At 44.4% G+C, this 12962-nt stretch overlaps 1 protein-coding gene across 3 annotated transcripts in view; it reads left to right on the top strand.

Annotated features, from left to right (window-relative positions):
* The window catches only part of klf8 (Kruppel like factor 8), a 43404-nt gene that overhangs the window by 657 nt on the left and 29785 nt on the right, over window positions 1–12962 (top strand). The window lies entirely within an intron of this gene.

The following is a 12962-nucleotide window of genomic DNA, read 5'->3' on the forward strand; positions in this document are numbered from 1 at the left end:
TTGCATGATCAGAAACGTGATGTTATAGAGTAATACGGAAACCTCTCTCTCTGTGTGTGTGTGTGTGTGTGTGTGTGTGTGCGTGCGTGCGTGTGTGTGTGCGTGAGAGAGAGAGAGGTTAGTTCAGGTTCAATTTTAAATGCTCTGTGATCTTCGAGAGGCAGGAAGGAAGCGGAAGGCAGAGTAACTGCGGGCTCGTAGGACGCCATCTTAGCTTTTTAAAGGGCCAGCAGCCCCCCCCCCCCCCCCTCTCTCTCTTTCTCTCTTTCTCTCTTTCTCTCTCTCTCTCTCTCTCTCTCTCTCTCTCTCTCTCTCTCACTCTCTAACTCTCTATCTCTCTCTCTCTGAGGGTCATGGGAAAGCAAGCAGCTAGGTGCACTTCTAGCTGCTGCCTCCAGGCTAAGGAGCACCCCCCATCCCCCCCACCAAAAAAAAAACAAAAAACAAGTGCACGACTTGTACACTTGTTTTGCGTATAAAATATGGTTTCATAGGGAAGGTCAAATGTGACAATGTCACTATTTGACAACGTGCTGCGTTCAAGTTCCTCAATAAAGTGGTGAACTTTGTCCTGATGCTACACACACACACACACACACACACACACACACACACACACACACACACACACACACACACACACACACACACTCTGCAGTGTCACTCTGGCTCTATTGTTTGTTTGTTTTTTACTTCTGTACTTGAATCTTTTGTAATGGCAGCTCTGACTTATTCTTCACCCTTTTACTCTACAACTAACAATCGTTTAAAATTATTTTAATTATTTTGTTGTTGATTTATTTTGATTTAAACAATTTCTTTGTTAATGTAAAATGTCAGAAAATAGTTTTAAATGTCTTTAAATTGGTCAGGTTTTTTTGTTGTCCAAATAACAGTAGAAAACCCTCCAAAATGAATACAATTTACAATTTTACGAAAATAGAAGAACACTGTGAGAAGCTATAACCTGGAAATATCGAGCGTACATGTGTATAAATAATTGTATTTTCACGTGATTGACAGTTGTGTTTAGGCTCATGCTCCGGTGTAGTAAATTTAAACGTTGTTGACTGTGGTGAAGGTGTGTTTGTGCACACCTGAATGGGGCGTGGCAGCCAGGTGTGGCTCGGTCTCTCTGGTCCTTACCTGCCGTTTCAACCACCAAATGAATTCAGCCTATAATTCACTATAGTGAAGTACAACGCCTCACACCACACTTTTCAAGAGGATATTCTAACGTGCAGTTTACAAGTGTCGACTGTAATAAATGTATTTATTTATTTTTATTTTGATGGTCAGACGGGGAAACGGGAGTAATGGGAGGTCAGCTAGTCACACAAACGCTGCTCAGAGCGGATGAATTGAAATGATCTCATTAGCGGTGTCGACTCTGGAACCGAAAATGAGCCAAATGTTCCTGTTTAACTGATTAATAATAAACTAAAAGTCAACAAATTAAATTAAATGGGGCTTGGCGGTGACGGTTGCCAGACTGATATTTGAGAAATTTACAACAGATTGTTTTTGTTTGGCATTTAGTTGCCATCAGTGGAAATCAACAAAACAAATATACATATATATATATATATACATTTTTAAAATGTTATACTTTCATTTATTTATTTGAATTATTATCAATATTTTTTTATTCCCATCCATCCATCCATTTTCTACCGCTTATCCTGTATTTTAGGGTCACGGGGGGGCTGGAGCCGATCCCAGCTGTCATTGGGCGAAGTTTTTTTAAATTTAATGTAAATATTATTATTTTTTTATTTTTTGTTGCGAACAACACTTCCTCATTTTTAAGTGTCCTTTCCCCCCAACCGAGCTTCAGCTAAAGGTGGATTAGCAACGCTAGCGAGTTGATAACAGGCTGCAGGTCTCTGAGGGGTCAGGGCACTTTGGGGCTGCGGGGCAATCATGTGACCGGCCCGACTCAATGGAGGCTTTTAACCCAAGAGTAGAAACCAGTAGATCCTTGTGACCGAAGAAGAGTCGCTTTAAGAGTCGTATCCACTTATCCTTCAGCCTGCTCAAACTCAAACCCCCACCCCCCCAAAAAAAACCGATCAGCTCCTATCGTGTGGTGTGGGCTAGTCTTCTTCTTTTAACTTGAAAGAGTCATTTCCTTCACATCCTGTGCATCGGTGGGGGAACCCGTTGCCTGGGCGACGGAGGTTTACAATTAGTGACTGAGCACTTTCCATGAACCGCAACGAGAGATCAGAGGAACGACACTTAAACGTGACATCCATCAGCCGGTCGGTGGACGTTTATTTACACGCTCTTAATTTGGCGGGTAATTTCCTGTGAATGATGTGGCGCAGCAGACGCCATAAATCGGTGTAATATGGCGTTAAAGTGCCGACAGGTGAGATGGAAATGTAGGACCACACAGTCACTTCATACATATTACACCTTTAATTGTTTTTCTCCTTCTTTCTCACTTTCTTACTTTTTTCCCTCATTTGACCTTTGACCTTTGACCCAGATTAATATTACGCTGTAGGAGATGGAAATACATTTTCCTGTCGTCACACTTAAGGCCGTGTGCGTTTTTGGAGGTTTAGTTTTTTAGCAGCGCAGTTGTGTGTGTAGTGTCCAGGATCAGCTGGGCTGTAGACTTGAGAGCAGGGTCAGCTGTACATTCCTGGGTAGGGCATCAGCAGGAAAAGGGCCCTTCATGAATACAAAGTCTGCCTGTGTGTGTGTGTGTGTGTTTAGGTGTGTGTGAGGGCGAGCGAGCAAACTGGAGAGAGAGTGACCTGATGCCTCGCAGTAGGCAATGATTAACTATGGTGGACAAAGTTTGATGAAGTGACTGAGATAGTGGATGTTGTGTGTAACACACACACACACACGCACATTATACACACAAATAATCAATGTACGTGTGATGTTCGGGTGAATCTGGGACATCTTTCATGAAACTCCCGTCTTTTAGATAAAGAAGAGAGTCACAGAAGAGACACAATTGCAAAAACATGTTTGGGTTTGCAGAATATATATATATATATTATATATATATAGACATCCGCCTGAGTGACCCTGGTCGGGGTGTCAGATCCGTGCTTTTCATTACAAATGTGCGGGCCGTTTATTACAAAGACACGGTCAAATAAAAAAACCTGGTTTTGGTGTGGAAGAACTCGATCTGCAAATGTGTCCTGATCTCGTCCCCAAAAACCTTCGACCCCATCATCAGTGTCCATGTAGCTGAATGGGAGCAAACCCCTGAAACCAGGTTGCAAAATCTGAGCTGTAAAGTTGACCTTGAATTATGAAGCTAACCTTCAGATTCACACCAGGATCCAGATCCAGTAAGGTTGCTGCGTCGGATCCACCCGTTGCTCCTCCACAGTCCAAATATGGTCACTTCCTTTCACTGGTTGCAACCAGCAATGGGTGACGTCTCCATGACGACGTTGTTTGTCACAATAAGGATCTTATTGATCTCAGAACTGGGGCGGGTGGGGGGTGGGGGGTGCATCTTGCTTCTGATTGGTCCCCCACTATCTGCATTAATCCAATAAGACCACTTGTTGCTAACTGGCTGTTAGCCGGCGGCGTCTGGAGGAGGGCTAGCGGACTTCGTCGCCCCGGATTCAGCAGAGCGGTGCAGTTTGAGGGGGGGTGTCGTTGGTGGTGGTGGTGTCACGGTGTTTTTTTTCTGTGTTTGCTGGGCGGCCTTGCTCAGGCTGGCCTGCCCCGGGGCTTTAAGGCTATTTATAGAGACACAGCTCCGTTTTTATGTGGCGAAGGCAGAGCGGAGCAGAGCCGGCTCGTTCTCTCGTCACAATACCAAAATGATACACCGTGACTAATGAGATCACTAATAAGTTCAATACGCAAACATGCTGAAAGCTTGAAGGATTCAGAACCTGGACTGAAAGGAAAATGCATGAATTGTGTCGTCTTGTTATCAGGGCGCAAATTGAAAGCAGTGGAATTGCAGCGAATCACAGCCGGCGTCAGTGATGTGTTCAATTATCGGTGCAAATTGAACAAATTTTTAAAGTCTAAAGAGATAAATAACAACAAGATAGTTCCCTGTCAACCCGTTTTTTGTGTGGATTCAGTTCCAGGTCTGAATCTTGTTCCAAGATGCACCGCTGCAGTAAAAAAAAAAAAAAAAAAAAAGTCTTCTAAAAAACTAAAAATAGTGCATCATTTCATGGCGACATTTTTAAAATGACAATTTCTGTCCTGTTAACAGCCCAAAAACACAAAGATATTCAATTAAGTGATGCAATTAACGATTGTTGTCAGTCAATTGTGTAATCGATTTGTTGTTTTGGTCTATAAAATGTCAGAAAAATGTGTTTTGTGTTGCTTCAACTCAAATATATTTAGTTTACTGTCTCAGATGAGGAAAGAAGCCAGAATTCACAATTTAAGAAGCTGACAATCGGAGCATTTTGACATTTCAATTATCAAACTAGGTGCAGATTAATTTAATACTTGGCAACTAAGTAATCAGTAGATGGATATGAATGGATATGGATGGATTTTGTTGCTCTAATTCAATTGACATAGATATAAAACAGAATAAAAGGCAGCAAATCTTCACATTTGGTGAAACCGGAACCAGGAAATGTTTTGGAATTTGACCTTGACAGATAAGAAAGTAGTTGGCGTTTCGCTGCCGCACCTACTGGCACCAACGAAGAAGAAGAAGTAGGAGATAGTTTTCTGTCCACCCTTTGCTGGTCTGTAAATCACCAACACACACACACACACACACACACACACACACACACACACACACACACACACACACACACACACACACACCTGTGTTGACTGTACGTAAAATGTCAATTAAAACAAAATTCAACAAAACAAGAAGGGAAGAAAGATTTCCAACCAACTCAAACAAAACAAAAGCACTTCGTCTACTTTTACTTTTACTTGCTACACAAAGTAAATTTCCATTAACGGTTATATTATTTGTATATTAGGTGTTGTTGTGATCAAACTTGGACATTAACAGTTTATTGATTTAAAAATATGATCTGATTGTGTGCAGGAGGACAGAAACGTAAACCGGCCTGCTGCTTCATTCATTCACCAGCTTTCTTAGTTATTTTCTGACAGCTTCGTTCAGCTGTTTGATCGGCAGACTTGTTAAATGAAAGTCACCGACGAGGACACGCATTCAGCATGTTCTGACCCTTCATCTTGTCGTCATGGTGAATTTCTGTCTGTTTCGTGTTTGCTGAGGTTTTCACATTTCTGTCTTTTTTAGATGTCTGCCCCCGACACAAGAGAGGTGATGTTTGTGCTGCTCAAAAAGCAGAAACAATTATGTTAGCCTATAATGTTTATTCGTTGTGTTATTGAGGACACAATACTGTCAACATTTTTAATCGGGACTATTTACGTGACATTTATGCAAATTCCACAAATTGCTATGACTTTAAATTAGATTTTTCACAATTTCCCAAACATACATTTATTGCAATACTCCAAAATGTAAAACGGACAAATCCCTATTGGCGACGGCGATGCTAACTTCCTGTTGACCCTGCAGATATTTGTCATGTTTTTAGCAACGCAAATGTGGGACTATGCTTGGAAGATAAATTAAACTCAGAATGAAACCATGTTGTCGAGTGTGTGTTTGAGTATGATTGAATGTTTGCTAGCTAGCTGCTAGCCGAAGGGCTCCAGTGTCTGTGTATGTAACTAGCTAGCTGCTAGCTGATGAGCTCCAGTGTAGGTATATGTAACTAGCTAGCTGCTAGCCGACGGGCTCCAGTGTTTGTGCATGTAACTAGCTAGCTGCTAGCTGACGGGCTCCAGTGTTTGTGTATGTAATTAGCTAGCTGCTAGCTGATGAGCTCCAGTGTTTGTATATGTAACTAGCTAGCTGCTAGCCGACGGGCTCCAGTGTTTGTGCATGTAACTAGCTAGCTGCTAGCCGACGGGCTCCAGTGTTTGTGCATGTAACTAGCTAGCTGCTAGCCGACGGGCTCCAGTGTTTGTGTATGTAACTAGCTAGCTGCTTGCTGACGGGCTCCAGTGTTTGTGTATGTAACTAGCTGGTTTTCAGGGCGTCGGCCCACGTCAGAGCAGTTAGTGGAGCCGTTTGTTGGGTTTGGCTCTTCTGGATAAACAATGGCGGCTCTGACGGGAGGAAGAGAGTTTATCTGAAGGTCATGAAGCTGCCGGGAGTTTCTCATCATGTGAGCTGCTGCTTCAGAAAGCACAGCTTTGTTAGCACTGTGGTTTATAGCGGCTCGTGTCTCTCTTCTCATTCTGTATTGCGGCTATATTCTGTGTCAGGTCCTCTGTTTGCCCTCGTTTACTGTGAATGCAGATTACATGTCATGTGGTCGATAACGAGGGTTTATCCAACAGTTCTGTGAGTTCATTTAACCCCTTTTGGAAGAAAATATGAGTCTTTTGTGGCTCAAAATAATGTTCCCACATAACAAAACTGCATTGTGAATACCTAAAAATAAATACAAATAATTTTCCCCCCTGGAAACATAATCGAGAGTTGCTTTTAAGTTGCGTGTGGAAGGTCAATTTTGCAGGAGACTGGAGGTCGTCCGGCGGTATCGGACCACAGCAAGGAGAGAGGCCATCGAACCATCAAGTCGACGAGCTTAGCGAAATCATTCATTCAGGAATGCGTGTCGAGTGGGAATTCCACTGTGGCAGTATGTAAGCATGCACACTTTCCCACCAGAGTGTAGCTTTCTAGAGAAGACAGACAGGTTAAAAGTTGGGAGTTTGCCGGCGTTTCGCAGTGACCAACGAGCAGAATGACCTTCAATTCCCACTTTTATGCAGAGGGTCGAAACCTGATGATGTCGTTTCAAACTGTTTCAAACTGCGACAGGAATAAAAAATCTTCCCCCAGAAACATAACAGTTAAATTGTAAGTGAACGTAAAAAGACAAATACTCCTCATCACCTTCACAACCTTCGACAACCTGGCCCCACCCCCACCTTCCCTTTCCTCCATCTCCTCCTCCCCTGACCCGTTGCCTCCGGTCCACCAATGCCAACCTCCTCCACATCGGGGCTAAGATCCAGACCTGGGACCCGGGGCGATAGAGCCTTTTGCTGCAGCGTCCCCCCCCCCCCTGGAATGCCCCACCCAGTCGTATCCGCAATGTCTTACATCCTTCAAAACTCACCTTTATACTCTTGCTTTTCACCTTTAAGCTTGTTTTTTTCTGTCCTGTTTTGTTTGCTGCCAGGTCACATTTAGAATGTGAGTTTGGGAATACCGACTAGGAATTATCGGCCCACAGCAATAGTGTGATTTTCAGTCCCTGGTGAGGCCACTTTAATTACCTGAAGAGCTAATCACATGGTTTCGCCGACCAGCGACGCTGTGATGATGGTCAGACACCTGCAGAGCGACTTTTTGGACAAAACACCTTTAATTCAGAGCTCAGGACTGTAAAAGATGTAAGAAAAGCAAAGAACTGGATGTTTAGGGGAGAGGAAGTGTGTGTGTGTGTGTTTGTGTGTGTGTGTGTGTGTGTGTGTGTGTGTGTGTGTGTTAGTGGAGTGGAGTTCAGTGTGTGCTTCTGTTGGGAATGTGTGGCTGTGAATGGGTGTGTGTGGTGAGAGAGTGGGGAGGGGTGGGGCCTGCATGGAGCATGCATGCAATCACACGCACACACACACACGCACACATACACACATTCTTCTGTGAATGTTTGCTGCATGCCTGTGTGTGTGTGTGTGTGTGTGTGTGTGTGTGTGTGTGTGTGTGTGTGTGTGTGTGTGTGTGTGTGTGTGTGTTAGAGGATATTGGCCGTGTCACCTCAGATTAGGCCCTGATGCCGTGGTGGTGGTGGTGGTAGAGAAGGAGGAGGGTGACCCCCTACCAACCACGCCACAGTCATTAACGGAGGGAAAGAATCCCGTAGCCATGGCAACCACGGCCGCGCTGCCAAAAACGGCGACAATGAAAAGAAAAGGGGATGTGGGAGGTTTGGAAAATGAGGAGAGGGAGTGAAGGAGGAGGAGGAGGAGGAAAGTGGTGAAGAGGGTGTGTGTGTGTGTTTGTGTGTGACAGATAGAGGTTACGGGACTGATAGAGAGACATAATGACGATGATGGGGAGAGAGAGAGAGAGCTGATCAGATAATTAGGTCAGGCTTTCTAGATGAACGAACACACGCACACACACACACACACACACACGCACTTATTAAATACAGTATCTATTTTCACACCAGTAAACCCACTTTGGGTTATTTGAACTGGAAGTGGGAACAAGGGTCAAACATGACGGAGGTCAGCTAATGAGCATCCGTCCACATTCCTGGTCGGCAAAGAGCTAGCAGCTAGCAGACACCTAGCTGTCACTCAAGGCAGCCGCTTACTTTCAGCCGTGATATATTTTAAACCGGTGAGTTGTATAAAAGTTCACCCTGGTGGAAGGAAAGTAGCTAAAGGGTCCAGAACGTGTTTTTTACTGCAGTAAAGTGAAACATTTTAACACGGTCTATGTGGATCTATGGAGACGGCCTCTAGTGGTAATTTGTGGAACTGCAGTTTTGGCACTCTCGCGTTGGCTTCATTTTTCAGCAAAAACAAGTGACTTCATAACTCACGATCCAGTTCCTAATATGATTGATGTGATATGATGATATGACACATTTGGGCCCCTTGGTGTAAACACGCGTCACTGAAGATACATCGTCCGCTGAAGTGATGATGTCATGTTTTTGCGCCGCCAAACGCCCTGCTCTCGGACATTAGTGTGAACAAAAAACACACATTACCAAGACCAAGAGCAGAGTAACGAGGAAAAGTGGAAGTTAGATTTTATGTTTTAATAGCAGGAGGAGAAACACAGTTCTTCCCCCATTCGCTGCTCTTATATCTTCAATCCTGGACGTTAAACGCACCCGTGGACCCATTAACCAATCACAAATAAATGAGTCTGCAGATTTCGGCGTTTAGACATTTTGTCTGAAACCTGCTGAGGCTGAACCCAACTTTTTTTTAGATTTCGTTGTCATGGCGCTGCAGAGCCGAGTCACTGAAGTGACTTGTTTTAGTTTCAGGCAGGTTACAGGCGGCCTAACGTAGAGATAAGCTGATGGGGACTGACGCCAGGTGAGCGGGAGGTCAGGAGAGTTAAAGGGGGGGGGGGGGGGGAGAATGAGCGGTCTGAAATGAGAGGATGAAAACCATGACAGTAGGAACCCCTGAAACGATGTAGGGGACCTTTAAATGTGAAACATTCAGACACAAAGAGGTATTTAAACATCAATAAGGAAATCAAGGATATATATAAAACAAAGTCTGAAATACTGACGGTGTAAGAGACTTTGAGGTTAATTCTCTGTGAGCTTTAGGGAAGTGTTCAGACCACAACGTTGTGGTGTGTGTGTGTGTGTGTATGTGTGTGCTATATGTATTTAACTTAGAGCACACTAAGTGTGTCGTGTGTGTTTGTGCGGATAAGAGGGTGTGTAGGGAAGTCCAGGCTGCAGCTTTGCGTCAGCAGGGTGTGGTGTGATAACAGCCAGGCAGCGTCTCTCTCTCTCTCTCTCTCTCTCTCTCTCTCTCTCTCTCTCTCTCTCTCTCTCTCTCTCTCTCTCTTTCTCTCTCTGCCAGCCAGATGGAGACACACCCAGTTCTGCTCTGCATGTAAACACACAACAGTCTGTAAGTGTGTTGTTGTTTCGTTTTTTCTAACCAACGTCTTAAGAAATCACAGGACGGCAGCACGACGCCGCTTTTTGAACTCATTGATAAAATAAAGGTTAACGCGTTACAGGAAAAGAAGGAGAGACTCGGTAGAGACTCGGTAGAGACTCGACAGAGACTCGACAGAGAGTCAAGAGAGAGACTTGATAGAGACTCGACAGAGACTTGAGAGAGAGTCAAGAGAGAGACTTGATAGAGACTCGACAGAGACTCGAGAGAGAGTCAAGAGAGAGACTCGATAGAGACTGATAGAGAGTCGACAGAGACCCGAGAGAGAGACTGATAGAGAGTCGAGAGAGAGTCAAGAGAGAGACTCGATAGAGACTTGATAGAGAGTCGACAGAGACCCGAGAGAGACTCGGTAGAGACTCCATAGAGACTTGAGAGAGAGTCGAGAGAGAGTCGATAGAGACTGTAGAGACTCAATAGAGACTTGGTAGAGACCTGAGAGAGACCCGATAGAAACTTCATAGACTCGGTAGAGTCTGCCACAGAGGCGGGTCGTATGGCCGGTTGCCAACGAGCAGAATCTATCGGGGCGTGAAAGAGCCAATCGGCAATCAGTATGAGTCGACAAACGGTGCCCCGCGTGAGGCTGAAATAATTGAAGATAAGTTCAAACAGTGAAAGCAGCTCGTCAACCTCCTTTAGCTCAAAGTTCTGTTTTTTTTGGATATGAGGCCGTTGCAAACTTGATTTATCAGCTCAATGTTGTGGTTTTTCTGTCTGGAAGAGCATGGGGCCGATTGTTTGGCGTTTCCAGCAGCTTTTTTCAGAATAAAACGATTAGAATCATAATAACGATGATTTGTGAAGTCTGAATAAAACGTGCGTGCAGCTTTTGTTACATGAAAGAAAAGGAATGACAGCGTATTAGTACATCTTTAAATATACGTTTGTATGATTTATTTTGTCGATGTTTAACACTGAGGAAGGCGTGACTGCACCTAAATTCAGACAAAAAACCCTGCTCGCTTATCCACGCGAAAAAAAACAGCCACTCTGTTGTGGCAAAGAGAACAAAAAAGTGCTATAAAGCATTTGCATTTAAGGGGAGAAACGGAAATGACAGTGAATGAAGAGAAAATTCAATTTAACACAAAATATGTTTTAGTGCTGGAGCAGAATGAATCATCAAATGTGTTTCCAGTTCCTCCATCTGTCTTCTTCCTCGACGTCTCACAACTTCTTCAACTCTGTCTCCATCTCATTTAATTTCATGTTGTCTGCAAGACAGACAGTAGAACAGCCATGACCTTTGACCCGTCGACTGACTTGGTTTTTATGCCATCACCATCTGTTTTTTTTTTTTATTTGGCCGTCTGCATCTTGAGGTAGGCTTCTCCATCTTGTTTTTTTTTGTTTGTTTTTTGTTCGTCTCCATCCTGTTTTGGTCTTTTTTTCTTAGAACCAGTCGTGACATGAGTGGGCGGAGCTAACTACAACTGAATGCTCGGTTCGACCAAATAGTTACAATTAACTTCCACGAAGTGTAAACACACCGTGAAAAGTGTAAGTTGTAAGACGACAACAGAAGTAATGTACAACTTTGTTAGTTCTGACCTCTGTGACCGGGCCTTGGTGGAGGACGCTGGCCCTTTAAGAGGCCGGTGGTGCGGCCCCAGCTGGAGGGAGGGTGGAGGAAGGGAGGATATCGGGGAGCGGTCGAGGGCCGGAGATAAGTTTGTCCTCTGTCACAAAGAAAGAAGTTTCATTGCTGTTTTACGTTAATAGATATTCATCATTTTAGCAACAAGATCACATAGTTACCATGGCGATAAAAGGGGCAGGGAGGCATCAAAGAAGTAAGAAGGGCAGGGAAGGAGACATCAAAACTTTTTGTTAAGGTCACAGCTGTGTGAGAACGTTCCCCTCCTCTTTTCTACTCCAGTTTCCTCTCTCTTGTGTTTTTCATTTTACACCGACTTGACTTTTCAGTTTCTCCCCTCCACTTCCTCCCCCCCTTTCATCTCTCTCTCTCTCTCTTACAGTCGGGGAGTTTTTGCTCCCTCTTTCGCAGCACAATATATGTGGAGACGGCGCCGCTTGGTACTAATGGACCCCGGGGCCTCGGCCCCCGATGTGGCGAGCGGTCACACAAACAACGTATGAAGAGAGAGAGGGAGAGCGTTCGAATTTAACACATTTCTAAGGCAGTAGGGCTCCAGGTTGCCATTGGCAACCATTTTATAGAAATTGGCCACTTGTATAAAAAAAGTGCATCCTTTTTCAAATATTTGTCACGTCATCACAAACGAACGTGCAAATGGATTCAACTGATTAAAAGAAACAAACAAAAAAAAATGGCAACCATATTTTCTATTTGGGCAACCGGAAAAAGGTGCTACCTGGTTGCCTGGCAACCACTTTTTAACAGCTGGTGTTCCCCTCGGGATTGATTGTTATAGACGCTCCCTAAAGAATAGTTAAGAAAATAAAAAAACATAATCGCCCCGCTGTTACCTGAACGCAGCATGACGGCCGGTTGTTGTTGTTGTTACATTTTTACATGAGTGGCATAAAAACCTGCCAGCATGTTACACACAGGAAGTTACACAACAGACTTTTAGTGGCGTGGCTCGACCAAAACTGGCCGTCTCATCTCTGTGACTTATTAACTAAAGCCCCGCCCTGACACACACACACACACACACACACACACGTTGACTTCTCCTTCATTCTGCTTGGAAGCCTCCTTCCCTCAGAGGGGGTCCTCTCGCTTCTCAGGGCCGAGGCTGCAAGGGGAGGGGTGTGTGTGTGTGTGTGTGTGTGTGTGCGCGCATCTGTGTTTGTGTGTGAGGGATTCCAGTTACAGAAGTTGTGCAATGTTCGGACCCTCCAATGGGAACCGACCTTGCTACCCTCTCCCTTTACTTTATCTCCTCCTCTTCCTCTCCTCATGTATTACAGCCACGTAGGGAAACACCTAAATGAGTTGAAGGTGATGACTCATCACACTGATGAAATGTCATTGGCCAGTTTGACCCAATCAGCGAGGTGTCACAGATGACAGCCACGTTTGATGCCAGGCCTTTTAAAACATATATATTTGAATATCGAGGCCCCCGATCTCTCTGACCTGCACTGAACCTGTCTCGTCTCTAATTGGACGACGGCCTTCAGGTGTTTGGGCGTGTTTTTTATCCTCCGCTTCTAAACTTTCCAATAAAAACACTAAACGTACTAAAACCTACGGATCATATTTGTGGCGTTTTGCCGAGTGCCTGCGGGATTAATGGGGTGCATCCTGGAACGTCACCAGCAATTCA

Source organism: Eutrigla gurnardus (genome assembly GCF_963514095.1).
Source record: "Eutrigla gurnardus genome assembly, chromosome: 15".
Taxonomy (NCBI): Eukaryota; Metazoa; Chordata; class Actinopteri; order Perciformes; family Triglidae; genus Eutrigla; species Eutrigla gurnardus.